General features: G+C 37.6%; 1 long non-coding RNA gene across 1 annotated transcript in view; it reads right to left on the bottom strand.

Annotated features, from left to right (window-relative positions):
• LOC306828470 overlaps positions 1–21,866 on the bottom strand; it is a 94,351-nt gene extending 72,485 nt beyond the window's left edge. The window contains exon 1 of the long non-coding RNA XR_013779749.1: positions 21,777–21,866. This is a non-coding gene — a long non-coding RNA (uncharacterized lncRNA). The remainder of the gene's footprint in view (positions 1–21,776) is intronic.
• Positions 21,867–27,578: the final 5,712 nt, after the last annotated feature.

The raw sequence follows: 27,578 nt of genomic DNA, 5'->3' as shown, positions 1-27,578 counted from the left end.
GTGACAAATTGTTGTAGTCCATGTTTTTTGCTGTATTAGTGTTCACCACCTTTTTTGCCTCGATGAAGGTTTATTCTCTGATGGGCCCACTGCCCAACTGAACTGTAGTATTGCTTAATATTTAAATTATGTAATCTGAAACTCTGAGACTACCTAATTGTTGTACAAGCAAGTGTGTTTCTGTTCAAGGAGATTCATTAAAGGGCGCTGGTGGCACAGTGGTTAGTTTACACCCCGTGCACAGAGGTTATATTCCTCTAAGCAGCAGACTTATCTCACTCTGACCCACTCTGACCTGTGGCTCTTTTCCTGCATGTCATTCTCCACTCTCTCTTTGCTTGATTTCCGATTCTATCTGCTGTACTATCTCTCCAATAGAGGCACAAAAAGTCCAAAAATAAACCTTCAAAAAAGAAAAAAAGGAAAGAGAGAGTCAGTAAGCCATAGAAGTAGACACAGAAAAGAGACCAAGTAATCTTGGTAAATGCCAAGAACTGCAGGTGGCTTAAACATTGAGGCGCTCCAACAGAAACAAAGACTTGAAAATGGGGGGGGGGGGGGGGGGGGGGGGGGACTGCTGACTGACTGATAAAATTATTCTGAGCGTCTTCAAGAGTCTGACAAGAATATTTGAGGATGTGACAGCCTGATAAGCTACACCAACAAACCGTGGCGTGGCACTTGTGTTTTTCTAAAATTATTTCATGTTTCACTTATATGAGAGAAAAGGCTGCAAGAATGACGATGGCGATTATCTTCTCCTTGAACTAATAGTATCTCAGGGAATCTTTCCCAACAGGACTCCGCTGTTTTGAAGCTTCAAAAAGACTTTTTCCTGGGACAGGTGTTTGAAAAAGGAGGCGTCATCTCATTATCAAGATTGTCCTACATTCTGGCCAATGCAAGCTGTTTGGAGAGAATCGTAACGTCATCCCATATATGCTGTGTGTGCATCCTTGAAAATTGTCACAAAGCTGCAAAATGTTGATGCTAAAAATATATTTTTTTAAAAAGTCTCACTTTGGTTTCCAACTATTTGTGTGTAACAGTATGAGTAGATAATATAAAATAATATAATACAATATAATATAATATAATATAATATAATATAATTTAATGTAACATAACATAATATAATATAATAGTAGTATTAGTAATTATTTGAAAAATGTTTCTAATTGCATATACGTGATTAATCCCTGAGGGGAACGTTGTTATTGAGAGAATTGCTACTCAAACATTAAGGCCTAAAATACAAACATGCACAAACAGGGCTCATAGAAATGCATGGAGAGATGTCAGAGATGTCCCTATGCCCTGAGCAGGTGAGGTTCAGTGCCTTGCTTTTGGGCACCTCAGCAGAACTTGAAAAGAGAACTGGCACTTCTCCAGGAACCACAACAATTCCAATACTCTGGTCTGGACTTGAACTTGCCACCTTAGGGTTACAAACCAAAGTCCGTACAGACTTCCTTAGCTGCCCCAGTTTCTGGCACTTTAAAGTCAAAGCCTTTAAAGCGGAGTACTAAGTACACAGTACTAAGTTGTCTCTCAAACCGCAATACGTTTCTAAACTAGACTAAAGTGTTTGCCAACTGCATGCAAGACTATGAAAACAAACTCTCCATAGAACTTTGTTTAAAACATTACAAAAAGTGTGCAATTTAAAATGATCAACACTTTGATCCTCACTTGCAATTATTTTAAAAATGTACACGATAAAACAAAAAAGCAGGATTTTAATGTACAGTAGAGTCTTAGAAATAGATCTAATAATTATTATCCTGTGCCTAAATTCAATCAATTCTGTTTCATTATTTCCATTTATAACAATTGTTGCCTCTTACCCCCCCTCCTTTATTTTCCAATAAGAAAAAGGAACAAACAAGATGTATTGTTTGCTCATCAATCCCTAGTCCTCAAAATGGCCAGCTTCCTGTTGGTTTGAGGGCCGGGGTTCTTTGACCACCGCCGTGGCTGCGATTCCTCCCACACAGGAGAGAATGGCATGACATTTACCAGAGCTGCGAGGCTGTAATACATTTTTTTTTTTTTAAATGGCACGGCTGGAATATACAAGGCTGAAAGGACCCATGCTGGGCCCCACTGGGACTCCTTCACACCAGCCTGCTAAGCCCATTCAGATGGGGGCAGTAATTACAGGCATGGACGCAAAGCTGAACTAATTCAGACAAGGTGTAAAGCACTGGCAGACCAAATGTGGGTCAGTTTACTGCTGGAATGCACTTTGTATTTAACCATAACTAAAATGACTGAGATGTTTAAGACAGCTCCACTGATTGGCCGAAGAGACCTGCCTTTCTGCAAGGATCAGTCTCAATAATGACTTCATCACTATGAAGCTAATTTAAGTTGATAAATTATACACACATACATTGAACACCATGAATCATGAGAAGAATGTTAATCATCAAACTGCACATGGATGACACTGGTGTTATTTCATTTTTTTGTTTCTTTTTTTTAATGTAGGTTATTCAACAGTTTAGAAGATTTATTAACCTATTCATATTTTCTTTTTTTCATCTTCCATCCAATTCACTCTTTCTGCACCTTCCTCGATCCCAAATTTCTGAGCCCAGCCAGTAGCCAGCACAGACATTGGGAAGGAAAAACTTCCTTTGAACAGGCACAAACCTATTGGAGAGCCATCTGAAGTGGGATAGAGGAGGCGGCAGAAAGAGAGACAACTCAACAGACAGACAAACAGGACGACGTATTACTAATATCGGTTGCAACAACTATATTAAAGACAAGCTTAAATACCATTTCACTGCCAACTCAAACCGTACAACCACGAGCACATTACAGCCGAGAATGTACTGAGTTGTGATCAAGCCTGCCATCATTTGGACTCACAAAAGCCAGGCCATTGAATTTGCCTAATGTTTCCTATTTCCTTTGGCAGACATTTGTCCATGAAAAATCTGTTTGCAGAACACCATGGGGAGCAGTAACCTCCAGCTCAAAGGCCATATTTTCTAGTTTTAATTGGATGTCTTCAAAGTACCACTGAGAGAGGTCTCTGGTTGCATTACAACAGAGGCAAGACTACAGCTGCCCTTTCATTTTTGCCATAAACACTACCATCGCTCTGTGGCTACACAAGTACTTTTGTCAATTCTGAATGCCATACAACCACTTATTAATTGAAGCTGCAATTGAAAGGTAACTCATTGTGAAGCTGTTTTACTCCTTCTGCTCGTCCATGTGTCTGTCAGCTCATTTTGTTGTTTAAGCAATTTCAAATGTCTGAGCGAGGAACCAAAAATACCATCACAGTAGGTTGGCGCTGAAGCAGTCATAATCAAAATCACATCACAGCGTCTTTGATATGAAAGCTGACCCCCCTGTGAACATGGAAATCAATCTCTTTGACTGGCACAGAGCTGTTTTTTTTATCCCATAACAGAACTATAAAAACACTATTATATTCCCAAGGACCTCATTACAATCTCATTCATGTTTTCCTTTTTTCTTCTTCTTGCTTTTCTTATTTAATTTCATAACATTTGTGAAAAAAACAACAACAAAAAATTTTTTTAAAAAGTTCTTTTTTTTCCGATGCAGGTCTATGTGGCCTCTCTTTGATGCAGTTTGTTAGTGCAGACATCACAGAGAAATAGTTCAGGCTTGTGTGGGAAACAAATATGGATGAAAGGAAAATGAAAGACTGGAAGTGATGAAATGAAAAACTAATATTGGTGAGCAAAAGAAGAAGTGACATTTATTTACTCAAAGGGGTGAGTAAAGGAATTTATAGGGGGCAGGTGGGCTTAATAAACAAAAGGACTGTTTTTTTAATTCACCAAATATATCCCTGGAATGAGAAATTATGAAGGAACAATAAAATGTATGACACATGATTTTTAATTACTAAAAATACATAGAATTTATAAGTATCTCTTAAGTTCAGTATCTCTTGGATCAAGATACAGGTAGAAACTCTCTCAGGTGAGACAGGTGAAGGGCAAATCAGTTGGGTGTTGTAACAGTATAGGTGAACTGTTCGGACGTTGTGCCAAGGCCTCATCTAAACTCTCCAACTCTTTTCTAAACATCAAACATCTCACCTGCAGAAACTCAGCTCAATACCTGTGGTAGAGATGCACTTCCTCTCTCTCTCTCTCTCTCTCCCCTCACATCCTTATCCATCTCATAACACCTCATAAAGACGGTTGAACCACTAAGTCACTGGTTCATTTGTGATTGATCTAAGATAAAGATTTCTCCTCAATCTTTCAATGGTTTTCCACTACAAAATGATCCTACACAAAATCTGATTTTACGTTAAGATAATTAAAAATCGAAAACACTCAGAAATATTTATATTCAAGAAGACATTTGCCTGTGACACTAGCCCCTCTCAATTCTGTTTTATCTTATATTATATATTATTATTATATTATATTTGTTTAATTTCAAAACTTAAAAGTACCAATGCCAGTGGAGCGCCTATGAAAATGTTTTCTGTCGATTAAATTAATGAAGAGTATAAGGGAAAGAGAGAAAGATAGACCTAAAGTTAGCAAGTTAACTTTATTCAGGCCTTTTACCTTTAAAGACCCATAACTCAACTATTCATATTCCACGGTTCCCTAAAGTGACATTTATGGCATCATTTATTCATGCTAACAATAGGTGTGGGAGGCATATTTTAAACTGCTAAATAGCTCAAACAATCAGAGACTCTTCCTGTCAAATAATGTAACGCTTTTTCTCAATGTTATCAATGAAAAATCAAACTGAACATTTGTAATCCTACTTTGGCCTCGCATCTGATGCCTGCTTCTGCCTCAGAGTAACTCATCATCATCACACTGATGGGTCACTATACAGATTTGAGCGTATGCGCACACTTGGGCGCGTGTTCGCATCTGCAGCATAGAAAGGATTGAGGAGAGTACACCGGGTTGGCCTGGATCAAATCTCTTCAGATGTGATATTTTCATTTAACCTAGCACAGGCTGAATGTTTTGTGGGACGGGCTCTGTGCAAACAGGAAATGATTTATTCATAAAAGTGCAAATTCTCTACTTAGGTTGGCAGCTGCGCAAGTCCCGTTATTGTCTGTGTGCACACTTACCTGCTTACTTACACCTGCATGTATTGTTAGATCAGCCTAAGACTGAGACTATGGATGTATGGTTTCTAAATCAGATTTTTTTTCCCCCAACTGCCTCTGCTGTTATATTTTGCTGTGGTTGTAGAAGTAAATACTGTATAATGTGGTTTTCAAATTAAAGCTCCTGTGAGGAGTTTTTAGCTGGTTACAAAATAGACTAAAATGATTACTGGTGTAACTACATGACCTATCAATTAAACCAGACTATCAGAGACTAGACACGTTTCTTCATAATCATTTTTAATTTATGCTGCCACTGATAGAATATTAATCAATTTACAGTAGCAGGAAATGCTGTAATTTATATTTACAGAGGAAAACAATATTGTGAATGATTGACCAAGCAGGGTTTTTTTCCGTCCAAGAATACCAAACACAAACGTGAGCTCAGGAAAGAAAATAGGTTTGCACAGCTTTGAAAACATGGGCTGCTAAGATCAACATTAATGAAAGTAACTCCATCATCAATATGTATCTTTGACTTTTCTGAAATGTGAATTTTCTTGGCAGCTTAAGGCTTTTTTATTTAGTAATCATTTTTTTAAAGCACAATACTAATGTGCTAATTAAATGCAGTTGTTCTGCATATCTCCCATTCAAAATAAGGTTAGGTGGCAGAACTGGTTAGAGGGGAATACTTGACACTGAGTTGTATTGGAGTTGGAAGTAATGTACTTAGTTACATTACAGACGGGGAAAGTTAACCTCAACCTAATTACACTAACTGAACTCTGTCCATCCCCATGTCATTATCTTGAAACACAAGGTTTTAAGATCAAGTATTTTCAATTGTGACTTCACTGTTACCTGTTTGAGCCACAAATACACCACTTTACTTGTACTAATCTCTGACTTTGTTCAATTATTTTTTCTTAAACATCAACTCAACATGGTTCTGGAAATAGAGCCCAGTCTGAGTCTGACACTGATCCTCTGCTGACAAATATAATCCTATGAAGTTCATTCATTGGAGGTACAGTAGTGGAGGTGTTGTCACTCTTAAGTTTCACACTTAATGGATTGGGTGTAAAGTTTCAGTTTCCTGTTGTTGTGGAGGTTGGAGGCCTTTAAAAGCCATCGTGAGCTAGTTAGTCAGCACTGATCCGCTTCCTGACTGTAATTAATCTTTCAGTGGGGTTTCTCTCCAAAGTCACCCAAAAGAGTGACAGCTTTGGCACAATAAAAACAGCTTAAATGAATCTGATAAAATCCTTGAGTGCATGGAGATGTGAAAAAGGAAGTTTGATGGTATGAATTTGTCAAGGATATTTTGTTCTCAGGAACACAGTAACTAGATTACACACTGTTTAAAAATGGTGCTTCAATGATATAGGAAGGTATCAATATAAGAGACAGATAAGCAACCTTAATAATGGCTGATTCATTTGTTTATTATTTATTTTATAAACCAAGTGTGAGGAGGATATCTGGAAATGTTTTGGTTTGATACCACAATGGAAAACATATCTTTTGATTCAGGGCTGCTGCTGGACCAAACATAATGTTGGAAACTTCATGGACTGTTTTTTAAATGTTCTAAAATTCTAATGGAACAAACAATCAAACAAGAAAATATAAAGCAGATTCCCTTATCAAAGAAATGGTAGAGGTTTTTTTTTTTTGTCAGTGCCCTACTTCACTACAAAGTCTAAAAGTTCGTACCAACATTATTTTTTTATGCATTTCTCAATTATTATCCCCAGAAAAAAAATGCATTATGTCATAATCTATCTTTTGTCCATTTCATTGCATTATAACCTAATATTGCATGGTATGCCGTATGAGATCATTAATAGGCATACACGATGCAACACAGTGTTTTTTTCTATCATTCATGTTGTCTAAATGCAGTATTATAAAGTGACCTTTTGTCTTCAAGGTAAGTGATCAAATAATAAAATCCCCTTCCATTAAACTTTCATATATAAAAAAACCCATCTTATGCTGCTATTATCTGGGCAGAGAGGAAGTATACGATCCATTTGGATGTTGCATGATGTATTGCAACGCATAATATGCAGTAAAGAATAATTCTGTCAGGAAAAAATCTTTAGCATTAAGACTATTAGGACTAGCAGTGTAGCATAAGATAATCCATATAAAACCCAATGAAATGTTAATAGATTTTAATGATTGATGCAAAGATAATTGGACTGTCAGAAATGAAGAAGTATTTGAGAACAGAGGTGTTTTGGAGTGTAATGGTTGAGCTTGTGGCTGTGATTCAATCAAATTATAGCCAGTGCAAAGTTTATACAAAAAAGACTTGTCTTTATGAAGCAAACCTGAATAAATCCACAGTGCCATTGAGGTCTTTTCCCTTCGTTAGCCTGAAGCAACAGTATAAAAAATGAATGATGGATGGATGGATAATATGATACAGTATCTCACCGTGTTGTAAATGCCATGAGAAATAAATGTGAGTGACTTTCAAACAAATTAAAAAAGTGGAATAGGGTTTTTTTTATATCCAATAAAAAAGTTATCACAAAACATTATAGTAGCGCATTGAATAACAGAAACAAGGTCTCTAAGCATCATTTCATTTATTTATTTATTTAAATTAGAACAATGCATGTTCATCAGCATGTCAGCATGAAGCAGCAATGTAAACATGCTGGAGTTAGCACAATAGCTAATTTTCATCCGTTGTCCTAAGGCAGGTACAGCGAACATTCAACAAGACAGATACAAAAGAGTACATAAATCACAAGACATTACACATTACAAGGAGACCATACAAGTTACATATAGGGTAATCCTGTTTGTCATCACAGCTGCTTTTGAATGCAATAGAATTTTTAGTGATTTTAGTACCTGTACAGCACTTTCTTTGAAAGCACTTTATAAATAAAGTTATTATTATTATTATTATTATTATTATTATTATTAGAAACGTATATCTTAAATTTTATTTTTCACTTTGCACAGAGATTTAAAAGGTTTGTGAAAACAGGTTTTGAAAACATATTCCTTGTTGTGAAGATGCAGTAATGACCCACCATGGCCACACTGACCAAGCCGATAGTGCCTTGACAACAAAGAGTCGCCGCAGTCGGGGGTGTATAATTTAAAGCTTTTTCAATGCCAAGGGTGAAATCAATAACAACTCTCTGATATTCAGATGAGCTTTCCTCCATGGCCAGTTGAATGCAATATATAGGTCAGGTGAAAATAAATTGGTTGAGACAATCCTGAGGGTTTACATTTAACATACTGTAAGATAAGTGGCCACACAGAAAAGAACCAACTGGATCAAAATCCAGAGTTAAAACCTCGTCATTTGATCTAGCTCTGAGCAGACCTGAGTAGGGCAGAGGATCTGAAGATACAGAACTGAAATTACTGAGTGAAGAAGTGCATAGAAGCACCTTTACACTTACACCGACAGATTCCGACCTTGGCTTAAAAACCTTCTCAATCTGCGATGTACTAAAAGACTTTTCTGTTAATATTAACACAACACTATCTACCAAGGTAGAGTCAGTTTTGATTTATTCCTGTAAGAGAATCCGGTCTATCCTTTTTCTCTCACCAGCTGAAAGTGGGCAGAGTTGCATGGAATTAGTTGACGTCACACCCCTTCTGTGCACCAATCAGAATTCAGTTAAGTATAAAACCGAAGCTGATGTTGGTTGTTGGGCTGATTCCTAAAATGTTAAACTTACTGTCAATCAAATCTGATAAGATTACACCAACACAGTCCTGGGGATGCAGATTAGATGAAATTCTAAACATTTGTGATGAATGCTCATCATTTGCATTTAATTCTTGGTATAGTGCAGAGAATGCTTAATGTTCAAAATACACGCTGTATCTTTTAAATTAGTTTGGTGGTTGGTGATGGAGATACAACTAATGAGTGGCTCTTATATTAACAAACATTAATGGAAGACAACCTGACCTGAAGGAGTTTCCCTTTAAGAACTCAAGCATAACGGTTGAAATAGCATTCAGATGCATGAAGCGATACACCCAATCAGAAGTTACTGTCAATCACACCAGGAGCAAAATGCTTCGCCGAGACAAATTGCTATTCCTGTCACGTCACGCTTCTCGTACTGTACAGAAACACTGCAGAGCAGATCGGCATGCTGCGCAGGGTTGTCCTACTTTAATAAATGAGCTGGAGCTCATATGCTTGCAAAGAAATCTCTCGCTCCAGGACGTCAGAACTGCAAATGTTCTTATGTAACGACAGCGTGTTGCGATGAGGGAAATCTGAGCAGAAATATTGCAGGATTATTGCTATTTATGAAGCACAATTGATTAACATTCAAGACTGTCTTCAAGTGTGCTGTGAGAGTTCTTTGACAATCTTACTTCTCCATAAAGGTAAACGCTGACATGAAATTAATGACTTTCACATAAGCCGGTATGGAAAGTGTTCTGATGAAAATTGATGACCTTTGTAGTGATCATGTAAAGGCTGCATTATCATCCTCCAAGCTTCCTGGAAACATCATGTGGCAGGGACCTACTGTGAAACTCTGTGTATTCAGGCTTCCATATTCAGCCATTTGAGTTCGCTGCGTGTTCTCAAGCTCAGAGAGTATGATCAGTGCTGGTTGCTGAGCAGTATTTTCACAACACCAAAAACTATTAAAGTCATTAGTGGCCCTGCTGCGGTGCAATCTTCAGTCTCTATCCTGAGGGTGACCATTTGGGAATTGCAGGAACACAACTTGGCCATAAAACCACATTATGTATATTTGCTTAGATCTTGTCTTGATTCAATGCTGAATGGCCTACTGGAGGAGTTTTCCTCAAACAATAACAATTAGTTTTTACAGTTGAGCTGTTCAGAGATTTGTTGTTATGTCTCCTTGACTGTTTTAAAGACTTCGCTTGATGTTATGGCTCCATTCCAGACACATTTTGTTGAGGGACTTTATGGCCCTCTAAGCAAACAATCGTTTAAATTCAATTAAGACTATGAAACAGCATCGTTTTTAAAGCTTTGTTTTTGTGCAGTCTTGACCCATGTGCAGTCACTATATCCAGCACGGCGCATGTATCGCACATGGCAGTAGGTAAACTCTTCAGTGTATATACTGTGAATAAAATGGAATCATTAGCACGAAGCTCAACATAATGAGGAATAAACAATAATGGGATGAACACACTGTGCTTCTGCCCATCAGACTCTCATAATTAGCAATTAGTGGTCATTGTATTAAAGTCAGTGCAGCTCAAATCTGTCTGAAGTGTCTGCACTCTCATACTTCTCCTCAGGCATTGCAAATAAAATATCCCTCTGGATTCTAACGTGATTAATGTGTGTCGCAAGAAGGGCTGCAATGGCAGATTAGGCATGATTATGAGTGGGCTCATTTATTTCCAACATGTCATTATCTTTCCTAACACTGATTTAACCAATGGACAAAGTGTGTTTGTGAGGATGCATGCAAGCTGGGGTTTCTGATCATTAATAAATGGCTGAGTGTAAAAAAAAAAAAAAAAAAAGTGAGTAAGAAGGAAGTGCAAAGGAAAAAGTGCATCACATGCATCAAGTAGATCCCGCTAAGTGGGAAATTAGGTAAACTTTAAGACATTTTCGATTTGCTCATTCCAAAATTTTTCAAGGGTACAAGAAAATTACGAGTTAAAAAAAAAATCAGTGTAATCTATAAACCTATATAACCTTGTGATGCTGCAAAAGCCATGTTGAATTGCACAGAGGCAAAAACACTTTGTTTTGCCAACAGAAAAAAAAACCTGAAAGAAGATTTAAAAAAGGAGCTATTAAAACAAGAAATCAAAGAATAAAATAATAAAAAAACTAACATTTTATCACTGTCACTACTAAAAGATACAATTGTAATGTGTAAAAAAATAAAGAAACATAATTATCACTGTGTTTTATGAAGCATTTAGTTCACCTTGAACACACTCCTGACTCCTGTCATTTGTCCCTTGCTTATTGTTCCCCTGATCCAACATTATCATCATCAAACATCTTCCATCTTGTCCTCATTAATTTGTATGTTTTTACATTGTCCCGAAAAACTTAATTATGAAAACAAAAATGTCCAACCGTGTTTTCCCCCTGTATAACCAGGTGTTTTGTCCTTTAACCATTCGGATCAATTCTGATGAGCCTGTTGAGCAAACGTGAATAATTGATGACTGTTTTCCGATGGCTTGATTGTCACAAAGCAAGACAAATAGAGTGGAATAGAATCATGAAATATTCACTCAAGTGTTGGCCGGAAAATAATCATTGTCAAAGTCGTTTTGTACACGCAGACGAGGAGACTCGACCATGAACTTGAACGTTAAAGGACAACAAGTAGGTGCAGTGAAGACATTTGTCATGTTCTTGTATTTTTCTGTTCTTTTGTCCCCTCTTACAAGATGCATCACGGCTGAAAAATGTCAACCGGATGTCAGCGAGGCATTCAGGCCTCTTAAAGTACAGCAAGTAATAGCAGCGTAGAAGGCTGGAGGTCAAGGTTCAAAGAGAGCTATCTCCAGCAAACACAAACCTCCACTCCGTCCTTGACATTTCTGCTCGTTGATGCTGCAGCATGTCGCACAGCGATTGTGTACTGATGTTGTTGTAAACACCTCTGCAGCCAGTCTAGTGAGCAGCTCACTCAACAAAAGAGCACCGCAAACAATGAGCTTTTAGCTTCCATTAACATCACCTGCCTTACAGTATAATCATATCAGAACTGTTAGCTTCCAAACTGAATCCTACTCATGTGATTACACAGTTTTTTTTTTCTTTGTTTCAAAGTGATCCAGCCTCCAACAGTATTTCATGTCTTCATTTCTAAATGTAGATGAGTAAAAATACAGACAAATTGTTCTATTCCATGGATTTAGGTGTGTTTTCTTTTCCCCTCATAACCCAATTATTCACAGTAAAAGTGGATTCAAAATGATACCACAGTTGCATCTCAGCCTTTACATCGTGAAGACTTGGTGCCATCTACTGTTGCTATAGAGATCATATTGTTGGGGAGGTAATGCATTTGAAATGAACTCAGAAGAGTGCAGATCAGACTTAAAATAACATGTATTATTGCTTAACGTGTATTATTACAGAAGTCCAACATAAATCACTATTTACATGACATTTTGAACATCAGTATACTAATAAGAAAAGGAACAGCAGCAGTTTTTGTATTTTACAAATAAACAAGGGAGAAACATGAAAGTTGTGTTCAACCACAAGCCTGTGTTTTAATTCCATAACGCAGTAGAAATACTGGACTATGTTAAAGGCAAGCCACATATTTAACACTCACAAAGTAGCACTGGCCTGTAGCCTACAGTTAAAACACAATCTGTAGTGACAGTCAGTCCTCAGAATTTCAAAACAGATTCCCTTCAATGAGTGCATGTTGCCTGTGCGGACAAGTTGGATTGTGGGAGTAAGGTATTCATTAGCATATCAGTGACACAGATTAACATACATTAACATACATTACGGCTGAATTAATCATGGCATGTGGTAGAACTTGGAAAGGCATCTGAAAATAGTCTGCTCTGAAGTTGATTCAAGGAAAAAAGCACAGTAATAGCACAGAAGCGTAGTTATCTTGTGCACCTATAAAAAGCACATGCAGTACGTAGAGTAGCAGCCTGTGATATTAGGCCTGTCGTGTGCAGCTCTTTCATTGACTCTTTTATATTCAGCAACCTACTTTGCTGTGTTTCTGCTTCTCGTCTCATTAGCGAGGGAGTTTGTTGTAAAGCATTTGCACTATTTTTTATGGAGTTGTTAAACATTGATGTTTATCTGAGCTCTTACAGTTCCACTTATCTTTGTAAGGTTATAGAAAATATTTCATTAGCATAAAGCTAGCTTTTCAAACAGGTAAGAATTAGAGGAAATTTGAATTCCTTGTTTTCATTTTGACGGAGTGACGCTGCTGTACTCCAGTCATACATCCCATCAGCATGGCAGCTTGTGCGCATGTGCAGCTCTCAGACAGAGGTAAGAAGGATGCGAGGGCTCATTCAGAGCTACTCTCATCAGGGGAAAAATATCAATTTTAAACAGTTATATTTACAATTTATTTGACTGCTAATGTGTGTGTGTTCTCAGTGCAGTTCAACGAGGCACATAACACGCATATCTATCAAGTATGACTTATCTGATATCATATTTATAAGTATTAGGGCTGGGAATAATTGGGTGTCTCATGATACGAGTGAATTTCAATTCTTGCGGTCATGATTAAAATCATCAATTATTTATTGATTTTAAATCTAAGAAGAGACGAATCGATTTGTACATACATTTTTTTCCAACCTCTAAAAAGTATACATTCATGATGTATAATGTTTACATTGATATTTTGATATCAGAGTCAGAAATATAAGTAATTTCATATTGAGTAATGTGACAGTTGCTCTCAAAGAATAAATAATATTTAAGGATAGAGAAACAAACAGAAACTATGGAGAGAAAAAAACATTCTAAAATACATTTAACTCCCAGTATTTGGCTTTTTTGTTGCTGTGCATTAAACTCCATATATAACATTGTAAGAGAACAACATGATGATGCTGAGAAATGTGCTAGGTGAGTGAATTTAAATGCAAAAAGGGTTTTATTCTATACTTATAAGCTGGATTTACTCCAATTATCAATGCTTAATAAGATGATGATGGAAATAAATAACTAGTGAGTCATATTATAGCTTTGTTTTAATCTCTTTTGAGAGTAACACAGGCACTGTATCGTCCAGGGAGAATGTAGAAAAAAAATCTACTTTGTCCTAGTTGGTTTTGGTTCGTGTCAGTCGCATTCCTGGGATTACTTTGATAGTTCCACAATAAAAAAAGTATTTTTAAGCGTAAATATTCTTTATGAGGATAATAAAATACCTTTATATGGGCTTCTACAGCGCTCTTTAGTCTTCTGGCTCCTTTTACACTACTCGTCAGATTCACCCAGTCACTACGTAAAGAGCCCATCCACCCACAAGTACTTCTCCATTCACAGGCGGCTGGTGAAGCAGCATGAGCCCAATGACACTTTGACATGTGCCTGAAGGAGCTGGGGATTGAGCCTCCAGCCTTCTAGTTGAGAAATGGCCGACTCTATCACTGAGCCACAGCCGCTTTAACATGTCTGATTTGATTACAGTGAATTGAAATGATCTGTTATACTCACTGGTGTGTGTGAACTCAACTCTGGAATCAGTGTAGGTTTAACTGTGCTTGGTTTTTAGAGTGCCTAACAACTGACGAAAAATGCTTGTTTGTGTTTAAAGAGAATAATGTAAACTGGAGTCTAATTCTTTGTATTTGAACACAGATGTGGCTGATATAGCAGATCAATGAGCAATTACCCTGATGTAAAAAGTGAGAAAATTGGTTCTCATTTAAAAAATAAAATGAAATAAAAATAAAAACAATGAATGCTTAAAGTTAGTAATAGGATAAGTAATAGTGCATATCTTTAACTGAGGTAGGTTTCACCAGGCACGATTTAAACAAACAACACATCAGTCAAGTCGAAGCCCTCCTACAGCCGCAAATCCAAACTCCTCCCAGCCGAGTCTGAGCAAATCCACAAAATGGATTGATAAATAAAGCGATGGAGTGTCAGAAAGGGATAGGATTAAACTAACACATCAAATGTTGCTTATTCCATTATCAGCATTTTAGTCATGGCTACCTTTGTGGTTCGCTATCTCACTGGAGCACACAGCTGGGGTCCTATCTAGGTGCGAACACAGATTGTGCCTCTGGCCCAGGTAGCACATTATGTGGCAGTGAGCACTAAGCAGATAATGCCATTCCATCCAATACTCATCATTAACTCCTGACTGCCAGGCATATTGTTAAAGCCTGTACTGAGGCACGACTGTATCACTGGAAGTATACGACTCAGGTCCTGACCTCCTGTTCCACTCAGTTAAGTGCAATTCCAATAGTTTCCTTTTAAACACTGCTTAAACAGCCCTCAAAGTGCTCCTAAAATTGTAATGTAATGAAAGCGCCATGCATGAAACTGGAATGCAAGTACCCGAGTGGCTAGCATCACTTGAAAAGGCACATTCAAAAGGAAAACTGCAGCTCATGATGGACAGCTTCTTCTCTGTGTTGAAATGTAGAAAGGGACTGACTACTTGAATTATATGGTTATTATACCAGCGCAGACTGGCTGTGGGGACCTGCTGACACCTCCACAATAAACATGACCCATAACAAACCTCTCTTTTTCGCAATCAAGAGCATGGATAAAATGAAAAGCAACTCCTATTTTACTTGAACCTGATATGTTACTGACGTTAAAGCACTTTGTCCTTGCTGTTCTTTCAAGGACTTCCTCAAGAAATATTTTAGATTTCAAAAAGGGCTTTAGCAGACCCAACCAAGAAATTCAAAGCTACAATTAATGTAAATGTAAATGCATGTATGAACCAAGTGTCAACCTCCACCGTAGAAACATGAAGCTGTTGCAGAAAATGCAAAATCTTGCAGTTTGTGGAGTGTCCACTTGAGGCTGGCTGCAGAAGCACTGGAAGTCACATACACGCCCAGTCAAAAAAGCATTTTATCAGCAAGGTTTCCAAAAATGAAAATGGTCTGGTTAGCTCATGTCCTGATCGCCACACACTGTACAGGGAGTACATTTTTGGATAACTCATTTGTTTTGATAAGATGCAAGAATACAAGTTATTCACAATAAAGCAGGGAGCAACCTGAGCTGACAAGCAGGTAGGTTAGGTTGACTGAAAGATAGTTTAAGACAGAATTCTTCGCACTCTAAAGCCCCCTACAGTAACTGATGAGTGGCAGCACTTAGGCTTTGTCCATTGATATTTACAGTCTATGGTGTAAACCAGTCATGTTTGAAAAGTTAAGTTATTTTCGCACCATTGAAAACAATTCAAAATGATAATAATAATGTGAAACTAACGTGTCATGCGTATAAAATGTACATATCAACACAGAGTCTTCAGATCGAAAGCAAGCATCTTTGTGCTGGGTGTTCTGCAGGATAGCAGTGATCGTCTCTTAAAGGTGGACTCCAACCTACAGTATATAAATCCAAGGGAATTTAAGCACAGACAACAATATTCACCATTATTATTCTTTTTTTAAATTTTATTCATTGTAAGATATTTATTTATTCAGTGTGAAACTAAAAATAAGAAAATACAACCTTAAGTGTGAACCACTTTGCTTAAAAGTATTGGCACAGAGTGTCCCTCTAACCCTGTTCATGCTTATGAATAATTTGTGACCCCTGGTGTAACTGCAGCTTTTTAAAACAATTAATTCATAATAATTGATGACCTGAAGGGCCATGTCTCGCACTATTAACCAGGTGAATTCAAGCAGCCAGCGCAGTCCGGCATCATTGACCAAATTTACTTCTTCCTGCAAAGTGATTACTTTTTCTTTTTCAGCCAGCAGCCAGAAGCAGAGCGCAGCTTAATATTTACAGGTCTTTACACCTTCAAACCTTGCTTCCAAAAAAACCCCAAAAAACCCTCCTTATAACCAGCAGTTCACCTCTGCAGGGGCATCATTTCTCATTTAAAGTGACAAATTATTGACAATTTTACTTTCCAACACAATGCTTTTTAGCCTATTATTTAACAAATGGTGCACTTTAACTAATGGTGCACTTTACCTTGAGCAAATGGTATGAGCTGGTAATCAAAAAAATGAACTATAAATAAAGCTAATTTGTTAGTGAAGGTTTTTGGTACTGTACTTGTAATGAGTTGACCGTACATAACTTTTCTATCACTTTTCATATTCCCCTTATAAGATATTTTGAAGCAAAATCCAACTTGTTTGAGTAACTGAGGTGAGGAGAAACACCAACTAATCTCAGGTAGACAAAAAAACATTTGTCTCCTTCTAAACAAATTGACATAGTTGTTTTCAATATGTAGACTAAAATTCTTTCACCTGCGTGTCCCTACTGAGATCTGTTTATAAGTTTAACCTAAGGTCATATAGGCCAGCACAATAAACATACTGCAATATACCTTCACTACTTTCACTTCATATGACAGACAAAAGAATTTCATATGGGAACTGTCAAAATGTCTGTCTCTCATATTCAGAAAAAAAGGTGAGTTTGTCATGGCTACATTTGTACACAGCGATTTACTATTTAGGACTCAAACCATGTTGTGTTGTGAGGTTTTACTGCTGTATGTTGTTCTAACTCATAATCGGATCACTTACGGTACAATCAGAGATATTTCTTCAACAAAGCGAATACCCACCTTGATATATTTCTTAGCAGATGTTTTTAGAAGATATAGTACAACCTGTCCTTCTGAACAGCATGGTGGGCTGAATCTTTAGTGTTTGGCGTAACTCCACCTCCTCAGGAGAACGATTTATACATCACACAACCCTATAGAAAAACCAGTAAAAGGCCTGACAGCCTCCAAAATAGGAAAGTCAGATTTTTAAATCGAGGCTTTTTAATACCAGTTTCCTCGTTGTGTTGAGCTCTGTGGTTTCAGCCAGGGAATACTGAGGCCACAGAAATATTCAATACAGACATTTCTGTTGATGTTCACTTGACATTTTGACACTACTTCGATTAGTTTTGTCTTTTTACACCACTGAGTTGTCAGTCAAAACGAAGTAGATACTTGAATCTCAGATCCAACTGTCGGATAACGGTTGATTAATCATGCATGAAGGTCCGTCAATTAATTACAAGACGCTGGACCTTTAGATTTCCTTTTTTTTTTTTAAAGCCCAACAGCCACATTGTGTAGGATAACAGCTGAAATCCAGTAAAGGATGAACAGTTTCACATGACAGAGCAATAGAAAGCGAGTGATAAACAAGTTACTTCTTTATGTAATCTCTGACTTAATGTTGAGGAAAATGACAAATATTTTGGAGTAGGTACATTTCGAAGGGACATTTTATGACAAAAAATGTTGCTGCAGACAGAACTATAAAAATGATCACCAAAGTGCTACATAACAACAAAAAATTCTGTCATGATATCTAAAAAGATAGTCTCCTCAGTTGAACCCTGCGGTCTTCCAACAGATTTGACTGCATCACATTCCTGTAAATAATTGCACATATCTTTATAGCACTTCAAATGATGCCACAACAGTGAATGCCGCAGCAGAAAAACCTTCGAGAACTTAAAAGCCAGTTTGGGAGAAGGGGGGAGGTACCCATCATGGTGCGTGCTGGCTGAAATTACATGCGAGTGTTCAACAAAGGGGCCATCCAGTGGTGTAGCGTGGCATTGAAATGGCAGTCTTGGCCTTGCATTGTTAGACACGTCACAAGATGGCAATGCAGTATCTCTTTAGCTCCTAGAGGTCACGGAGGATGGATGCACCACTAATCTCTGACACCCACTCTGGGATCTGCGTGTGTGTGTGAGGGGGTATGGTGGGTGGGGGTGGGGGGGGATTGACACAAACTGGGGCTTTAGATAACTTTGCTATCCACCAGTGACCTCAAATGCAGAGAAATCTCTTGGCCCGCTCTGCTCCGTCAACCAAATCCTTCTTACTGCTGGCTGACTTCAGACAAGGAGATGCTGCCCGCCCCACAAGGATAACAACAGACTATAATATTAATCTCATATTGTCTTTTTATTGTTTGGGGAATAATACGGTAGAAGGCAATGATTGATCGGAGGGCTTGGGAGACTTTTATATTGTCAAATCGGTCCACTTAGAGATCTGTGGATGTTTCTCCAGGGGGCATGATCTCAGAAATCCAGAGAACAAAAGTGTCATTGTGTACAAGTGTTTCAGGATGTTTGCTCTCAATACTTAAGAGCACAAAGTAAAAAGATCCAAAAACCTGCCTTTTATTGAGAGTCCAACAACAAAACTTTGATTTCTTATTTTTTTGTGTTTTAAAGTAATTCTTTCTCGATGTAAGAATGTTTGCGTTTTTAAGAATGAGATTACTCAGCAGAGTTAGGCATCAAATATTTTAGTACAGCTCACAAATGCCAACTCTTGTCTTCAGTACGGACTCTGGTGGAAGGAATAAGAGTGCCCCAACAGTATCTGCAACTGCACCCCAGGAGGGAATATTATCAGGGATGTTTGTGGTTTCATTGATTTCCAAGCTGCAATCATCCCCATCTCATGTAGTGGGCTGACGGAGGCTAAGTGAGACTCCACAGTCAGTGGAGCAGCTCTGTTTGACAGTGGGATGAGTTTGAGATAACTCCAGCAATAACAATCTACCGAGTGAGTTTAGAGGGTTATTTCCTACAACTACCAGATGTCAAACATTGCCAATTTGTTCTCCAACAATTGTCTAAAACTGTGTCTAATTACATGATGCGTTCATGGAGGTAGATGAGTGCCCTCCAGATGCCCCTATTTGGTCTATTTATTTGGCTTTTATCTTAAATTGTGCGTTTTTTTGTTCCTTTAGTTTCTAAAATCTGTGATTTCTCTAATTAGCGCTCTGTTTTAAATTGGTTTACATTTTCTGTTCTTTTTTTTTCTTTTTTTTTAACTTTTGCCCAACAGAGCAAATACATTGGGTGACCCCATTTTGATACTCTTCAACAAAAAAAATGGAATACAAACATCTCTAATGGCCCTTGTGTGAAATTATCTCCGTACAAGTCTCTAATGGTGCTGTCAGGAGTGAGTTTCAAACCATTAAGCAATTTGCGGTGAATCAGGGCACGCAGAAATAAATTGAATTCACACTTGCTGTGGTTGAAAGTTCTCAAGACAGATGGAGAAGAATTTACTCGGCACTGTTCTCCTGAAAGAATAGGCTCAGGGAAATCAACACACTGCCATATTTGGTTTTTATGAAAGGCTTAATGAATGATGATGTTAACTTCAATGCCCTTTCCTTTTTCAACTTGCCATGACAGCTACTCGCATTCCATCTATGCGAGTAGTAAAAGCAGAAGAATAGGAAAAAAATCCATTGTCTTCCTTCATCCTTCATTCATCATGTGCTTATTTAGGTTTTAGGTCAAATGTAATCCTGAAAATATGCAGCTGAAGCCCTCAAAACTTCTGGCGCCTTGACATCTTTATGATTACACAGACTTTATATATAGGCTATATGACATCCACCATGGAAATAAACATGATGAATTAATCAGCTGAGCTTGAAGGGCTATGTATTTGTGGTGCTGGATTCCAAAGCTTATTGCACCCGGATGCTTTGTCGTGCCAGACCTCAATCCACAAACCGCCAACAGCAAGAAATGAGGATTCCTTATTTGTGTCCTCTAGCATTGTTCACCAACTCTCACTGTGAGTCAAGAACACAAAGAGAAAACAGCCTCTTCTGCATAGCTACCGTATTTATATCCATAGAAATAACTTAATTAAATGTTGACAAAGAATAAAAGGACTTTTTTGGTCCAGTTGGATGTATTTGTTAGCCTTTATGATCATATTCAAAGAAAAGAAAAGAAACATAGCCTGTACATGCATACACAAGTATCACTGGATCACAGCCTGTGACAAAGCAACAACTGATGTTTACACTTTTATATTATTCTGCATTTTTTAAGGATACCCAAAATACTAACAATAATAATTTATATTATTAATGGCACGAAAGTACATTTTCTATATGCAGGTTTCTTAAACATTGATCTCTCATCAGCTGCCAAAAGGTTTTAACTATTTTTTTTAAAAATGATTTTTAAATCAAATTTAAAACGTTGACCAAACGTCAAACTACATGCTATATATATATATATATATATATATATATATATAATTTGATTTTTTAATTTTAGGGACAGCACACAATTAAATGTAATTGCACCAGATTTAGCTAAAAGTTCATCTGCATTTGTAGTGCCTGGGCAGGTAAACAAATAATACCTAGCAGGATGTACATAATCTGAAATAATAGAATATATAAAAAATGAATGTAACATTACACTTCATTGTATATCAGATTAAAAAGATGTAAAAAGTAGATCAGCATGATAAATGTGTCAGTAGGGCAAACATCAGTGACCACCAGGGCTGGTTTTAAACTCTGCAAGATTTCCTGAGTTTCTAATTTTGAGTTTCTAAGTTTGTAGCTATTGAATTACTATAGATATTTATTAAGAAATAAATCACTGTGTTTTACTGAATTGATTAATTCTGTATAAATAAAGGGAAAATATTTGCAAATAGAGCCATAATCATAGTGTTTCAAGCATTTGCTCTAGAAATGTAATCATAATTAATTTTTAAAAATAAAACAAAACAAAATCATTTTTACCTCTTTTTTAAATGGGCATGTAAATATCTGTAAAAACATTAAGGGATACTGAATAATGATACATGCTAGCCATAGATACAGAATTTACAGGCCTGTCAAATTCCCCACCCCTTTTACAAACACCATATACACTAAGGCAAAAACACACACACACACACACACAAAGCCATGGCGCACACTCAGGTAAGCACAGGAGCATTTCACAACACACTCCAAAAAGAGCTTTACGAATACTGTGGCTGCATTTTATTTCCCTATTAAAGACTCAAGCAGCAGCACCTCACTGCTAATGAACTTCCTAAACCAACAGCAGTCACCTACCTCGGCAACAATATCACAAGTCAACACAAAAAAAATCCATCACGTCTGCTGCAATAACGTTGAGAGGAAGTGCCTCCAATTTATCTTTATGAAATCAATAGGGATTTGATAGTCTTACCTGCAGTGGAGCGCTTGGCCTAGTCTTAGAGCTGTAAGTGTCTGGTGCATTGGGATGGGGGGAGATCTCTGGTTCACTTGTTGTTTGTCGGGGATGGGGTAGTTTGCCGTGTGGCTGGAAGCGACACTCCTAAGGGCCCACTGTGAATAGAGGTCAGGATAATAGACACAGTCACACAACAAAGACTGATAATCCTGTCTCGCCCCACAGCTCCCGTGTTGCAATCAGACATTTTAAGGGCAGTTAAGTTGCAGCGAGGGGCAGCTGAATGAACCGTGGTTAGGAAAGACTCCCAAGCTCCCATTATGGACAGTAACTGGTGTCAATTCGCAGCAATTAGACCACTCAGATGTGTCAGTAGACAGGCCTCAAATTAATAAATAAATAACGTCGACCGCAAGTGCTCGCTGATATGGGCTTTTGAGTCATTTGAGTCTCCCAGCGGTGTATTTCAGTGCAGAACACTTAGTCCTTCAAAAAGTGACGAGGTGTACCTCTTTCTACCCACTTATCCTGCATGACCTTTGAGTGAAAATAGTCCTTAGTGAGCAAGTTGCTTAAAAATGCATCCGCTGCTCTTCAGAAACATTTGTTTAAAATGGAACACATTCTTTAATGGTTGTTCATTCAGCTCAAACTGCTGAGATCAACAAAACAGCAAGCAGGAACCCTGTAACTCTTAATTCCTGCAGTACATGAGCCATAACTGGAAGGGCTTATGAACTAAGAGCAAAGATAGTCAATAAATAAAGGACCGAGTTACATTACTCCCCAATCGGATTTTGAATTCTGTTAAATGTGGACCAAGGTTGTTGCCTTAGGCCTCCGAGTAAAGAGGAGCAAAAGAGCAGCCTCAGGCTCACCACTGTGATGTTTTTTCTAAAACAATGTTTTTGAGAGGATCATCACAGTCTGGGGGTCACAGCCTGCAAGTTAGACCTGTGTATTTTAGTCCCATTTTATATTAGATGTTGTGAAATTAACACAGATGGGATGGTGAAGTCTGTAATGATGTTGAATTATTTGGATAAAATATGAATAAATAAATAATAATAAAAGAAAGTTCTAAACAATTTGGAAGAAGGAATATGCTAACTTTATTTTATTCTCTCACTTTCCTTGTGGAAAACAATCTTCAGAGTATTCTGGTACGACTTTAAACTGAATGATGCCATCGGGTGAAAAAGTTCATGCAGTGTTTTTGAATAACAAAATATTATGTTTTTGCGTCTTTTCCAAAGGGTCTTATGTATCAGAGCAACCTTTTCAAACAGAACAAAGCGAAAGGACACAAAGCCGAGCGTCTGAATTTGACTGGGAGCGCTCAATCAAGAGGAAGTCATTACTCAGGAATAAGGGGGCAGCTATGCTTTACTGCCCGACTTCAACTGAATACCTCACCTTTCAGCAATGCATAAATAATGTGCCAACTGTCTTTGATCTGTTGGAGGTGATAACTTCACAAGCGTGTGGACACCTTCCGCTGATAGAAGAGGCTCTGGCCCCGTCCAAATATGTGTCAACAAGCATCACTCTCACACAGACGTACTGAAGAGTAAAAAGAGAACAAAGAGACGGCACAAGATGGCAAAAAGGCTTTCGATGTGGAGAGAAAAAACATCCCAGGAATGAATATTAAGAATAAGACTAACAAATGATTTTTTTTTTTGTTTTACCAGGGATTTAACTAATGATTATTTGTGGATTGATGTGCTGGACATGTTTCTGAGAGGTCGTTTCATTTTTGTTGGTTTTTAACAGTCCCAACGAAGAGAAAAATTTCCATCACAAACTATCCCACTTCTTGTAATTTCCACTAGTTTTTCTTCTTAACAGAAAAATAACTCACATTTATTACAGATATCAGCTTCTTTTCAGCGGTTGACTTTGTGCCCTAAGAATATGATTCCCCACAAGAAATCACAGAAGCCTGTAAAAGCCCTCCTCTGTGTCAGAAGGGCAGATTGGTTGACCACTCCTGGACAGTCAGGCACCCTGACACAGCTGAAAAGGAAAGAAAAAAAAATGTCTAAGCACTCCTAAGAGAGGTCAGAGCAAAGACAAGTCCCCCCTTTCAGACAGAAAGAAAAACAAAAGCCTGTGTGACTTTCAACACGCCCGCTTTAACCAAAGGACCCAAACTGTGTGAAATGAAGGGTCACTGTGGAATAATATCATTAGAAGCCGTAACAATTGCCTCTCATTTCCATTTCTGTAAAAGTATTTGAGCAGTAATGGCCAAGCTCTTATTGTAGCAATTTATTTAATCCTTATTCACTGCTAAGGAGTGGTGATGAAAGTGAACATGGACCAAAAACTAAAAAAGTATTTGACTCCCAGTGCAATTATTTATATTTCATGATACAAATACTTCATTTTTAAAGTCAAACAGGATGCAGTAGAATATTTTGTAGAACTCTACGGAAAAGTCTTTCGAGCAAATGCATCTCTCTATGTTGCATGGAACGAGGTTAAAAACAGGTTGGGTTTAGCCCAGGGAACTTATTAGCACAGCGTCCCTGGTGGGAGAAAGTCCAGGGAAGAAAGAGGAGAGGCTCTTCTTCTTCTTCTTTTTCTTCTTCTTCGTCAGAGATAGCTGTAATGCCACGAGCATCCTCTGCTGGTACAGAAACTACTTCAGACATCGGGCCCCTAATGAAACATACCCGAGAGGTTCTGTGCTAATTAAAACACAACCTGCATGAATAACCCATATGTGTACACTGCGTGTTCAATCTGACAATATAATCAGGATTTACATTGGAGATCGCATACATAAACTCAGGGGGAAACGTGGGATCCATACTGGATGTCCTTATGTTTGCAGATGACAGTGTGCTGAAATGTCTTGTTTATTTGATTCACTTTTCTTTTCTTTAGATGTACACTGTCTCTGCAGAGGCGGTGGGAATAAAGAAGTTTTATGTATGAGCGCTTCAAATTGGACAGGCTAACAGAATAAATAAGAATAAGTGATGGAGGTCATGCTGTTGTACTACACTTCAATCAAAACCCTGTGACTCAAATCTAGAAACCTGCAATGAACTCTCATTTTTGTAAATGATTCATGTGAACAATCATTTGACTGTTCAATTTATTGTTTTGTTTTGAAAAAATGTTGTGAATGTGATGTTGAAGAAGTGTGGTCCATTGTTGTTTGACATAGCATCTTAATGTTCCCTTGCTTTTACTTATTACGTAGTAGTTTCCTTGTATTGAAATATAAATGGTTGTATATCAGTCACACAGCCTTTAGTGGGTGTTTTTTTTAATGATTTCTGCTAGTTATCACTGTTTTATCACTTGATGTGTTTTTTCATTCAATCTGCTTCTCAGACCAATATTTCAGAGAACACAACCTAATGTGATGAATCTAAAACATGTCAGCCATTATGTTATTTTATCATTTTTCCACCAAAAAGAAACTGATCTTTATATGTATCCGCCTAAATATTTTAATTTTTTTTTCTAAATGTTATTTCAAGTGATTTTCTGCCTTCAAAAAATCCAAACCTCGTCTTACTTTTATTTTGAAATGTTACTTAATATTGGCAATCTATCGGAATCCTTTCTGTACATGCTAAATGTGTTCCTTTTAAAATGAAATCTTCTTGCTGCTTTCCAACATTAACTTCAAGTTACAAATCGTCTTTTAGAAGATTTTAACTTTTCCAACTAACACGCATACCTTTCCCCAAAAATACGGCCCTTATGAATGAAACAATTTCATAACCGTGTAAATATATTTCATTTTAAAAAGTATCAAACAATATTCTTGAACTAATAAACAATCACTTCTCAAAGTTTCGTTAACCAATGATTGGTAGTAGCCTGGAAACTAAAAACAAGAGGACGAAAGTCTACGATTGTTGCGACTGCTGTAAACGAGTACTGCACTATATTCCCTGGATCCACTGCAGAAAAGCATCTTGAGCCATAAAAGAGATTGCTGGGCCGATGAAAACCCACCATGTGGGTACAATAATAACTCATTGTCCAGAGATACACAGGCTCTCGCTGTAATCTTCAGATCTCCTTCGAGAGGAAATATAGATATTTGTAAAAGCACTGAAGGGATTAGGCAGGGTTTTCTACCTCCTGCGGTACATGGCCTGAGTCATGCTGAGAGCACCAGGAGCTCAGTGGAAGTCTGTTTAAGATGGAGAGGATTTGACCGAGCCGCTGCTTTATTCTGATATGACCCAAACAAAGCCATCAGCATGGGACCAACGTAGGGGGTCTACTCTGTTTCTGTCTTGTATCCTTACTCATTACAATGAAGATGAATATATAATCAACAAGAAAATCTCAGCTATTTAAAGATGCAGTACTTCACAGAGAAAGTTTGTTTAATATTGCAATTTGCAGCATCATTATAACTACACATGAGGGTCCAACTTACTTAAAGAGGCACTCCATAGTGAGAGCATTATTTAAGGAATATACAGCAGTCTTCTTTCAGACCTATTAGTTCACACTGCTGATGTACACAAACAGCTATTAACCCTCTCAGTGGTTCTCCCGAGTTAATTCCTAATGAAAAATAAATTGAGTTGCTCCCCTACACTTTCATAACATTTCCCAGCTCAGAATGAATGGGCTTCTTTATGAGAAAAGACACACTGTTGTTAATGATTTTATAAGCAGGGAGCCCACCTGACATCCTGTATTCTATTACTGTTCTTTATTCAATTTGCAGGCCGCGCTGCAGGTGACCTAACCTATGAAAGGGCACCCCATATTAAATTATCAGAGCTCCTTGAAATTTTATAAATTCAGAATGGGCCCCACAGTGGGATCTCAAAACAGAAACTAATGGCCTCACCTTTACCTTTTGCATAAATCAATCGCGCCAAAGGTTACAACACATCATGCCAGGATGTATCAATGCACTTTTTAACATCGTAACATGCAGTCATTTTGGAAGTGCGAATGACAGGCGCATGAGGTCATGCACAATAACACATTTGTGGGATTGTTTGTACACTCAAATTCAAACACACACACACACACACACACACACACACACACACACAAACACACATACACACACACACACACACACACACACACACACACACACACACACACACACACAATGATAGAATCTGTATTAAAGAGGCAGTACAAAGCAGAAAAGGTCCTCCTACCTGGACAATAGTAAGTATATAAATGAACAACAATGAAATATGCATAGAAGAAGAAATTAAAGAAATAAAAAGAAATGTAAATCTGAAGCTGCAAGATTTGTCCTGCAACACCAAAACAGCAAAAATATCGAGAATGGAAGTTATTTAAGTTGCAGTGCGAGACTTTTTCCTTGAGATTTTTTTGGTATATTTTTTAACAAAACTTGAGGACGTGCTATACTTCATCGTGTTCCAGCTTTCCAAATAAACCTTCTTTATTTATTTGTTTTGTTAAATGACCATCTTTGTTTTGTGTGTTGATGATGAGATAATATCAGACACACGACAGCAAACACAAAGCAGCGGGCTGTCTGAACTTTTTTTCTACTGGTACGTTACAGCTTTGAGAACAAATACTTCCTCAATGAAGGCAAAAAAATATAGCATTAAAAAATCAACAGATTTTGAAGGTTGTACAAGAAGACCTTTTATGTTAACATGTTATGTAGCATTTCCTTTCTCTCTCTTAACAAATGTAAAAGGAACTCCTCATTATTATTATCTCTTGGTCACTTATTTATTCCCTTTCTGAAATCAAGGTAAATTCTATATGCGTTCAAGAGCAATATGGACCATGGATGATATTGTTTGAATTCAATTCACACTTGAGACC

The sequence above is a fragment of the Symphodus melops genome (genome assembly GCF_947650265.1).
Source record: "Symphodus melops genome assembly, chromosome: 8".
NCBI classification, from domain to species: Eukaryota; Metazoa; Chordata; class Actinopteri; order Labriformes; family Labridae; genus Symphodus; species Symphodus melops.
Note: the sequence above shows the minus strand (reverse complement) of the source record. Positions and strands in the feature narration are given on the sequence as shown.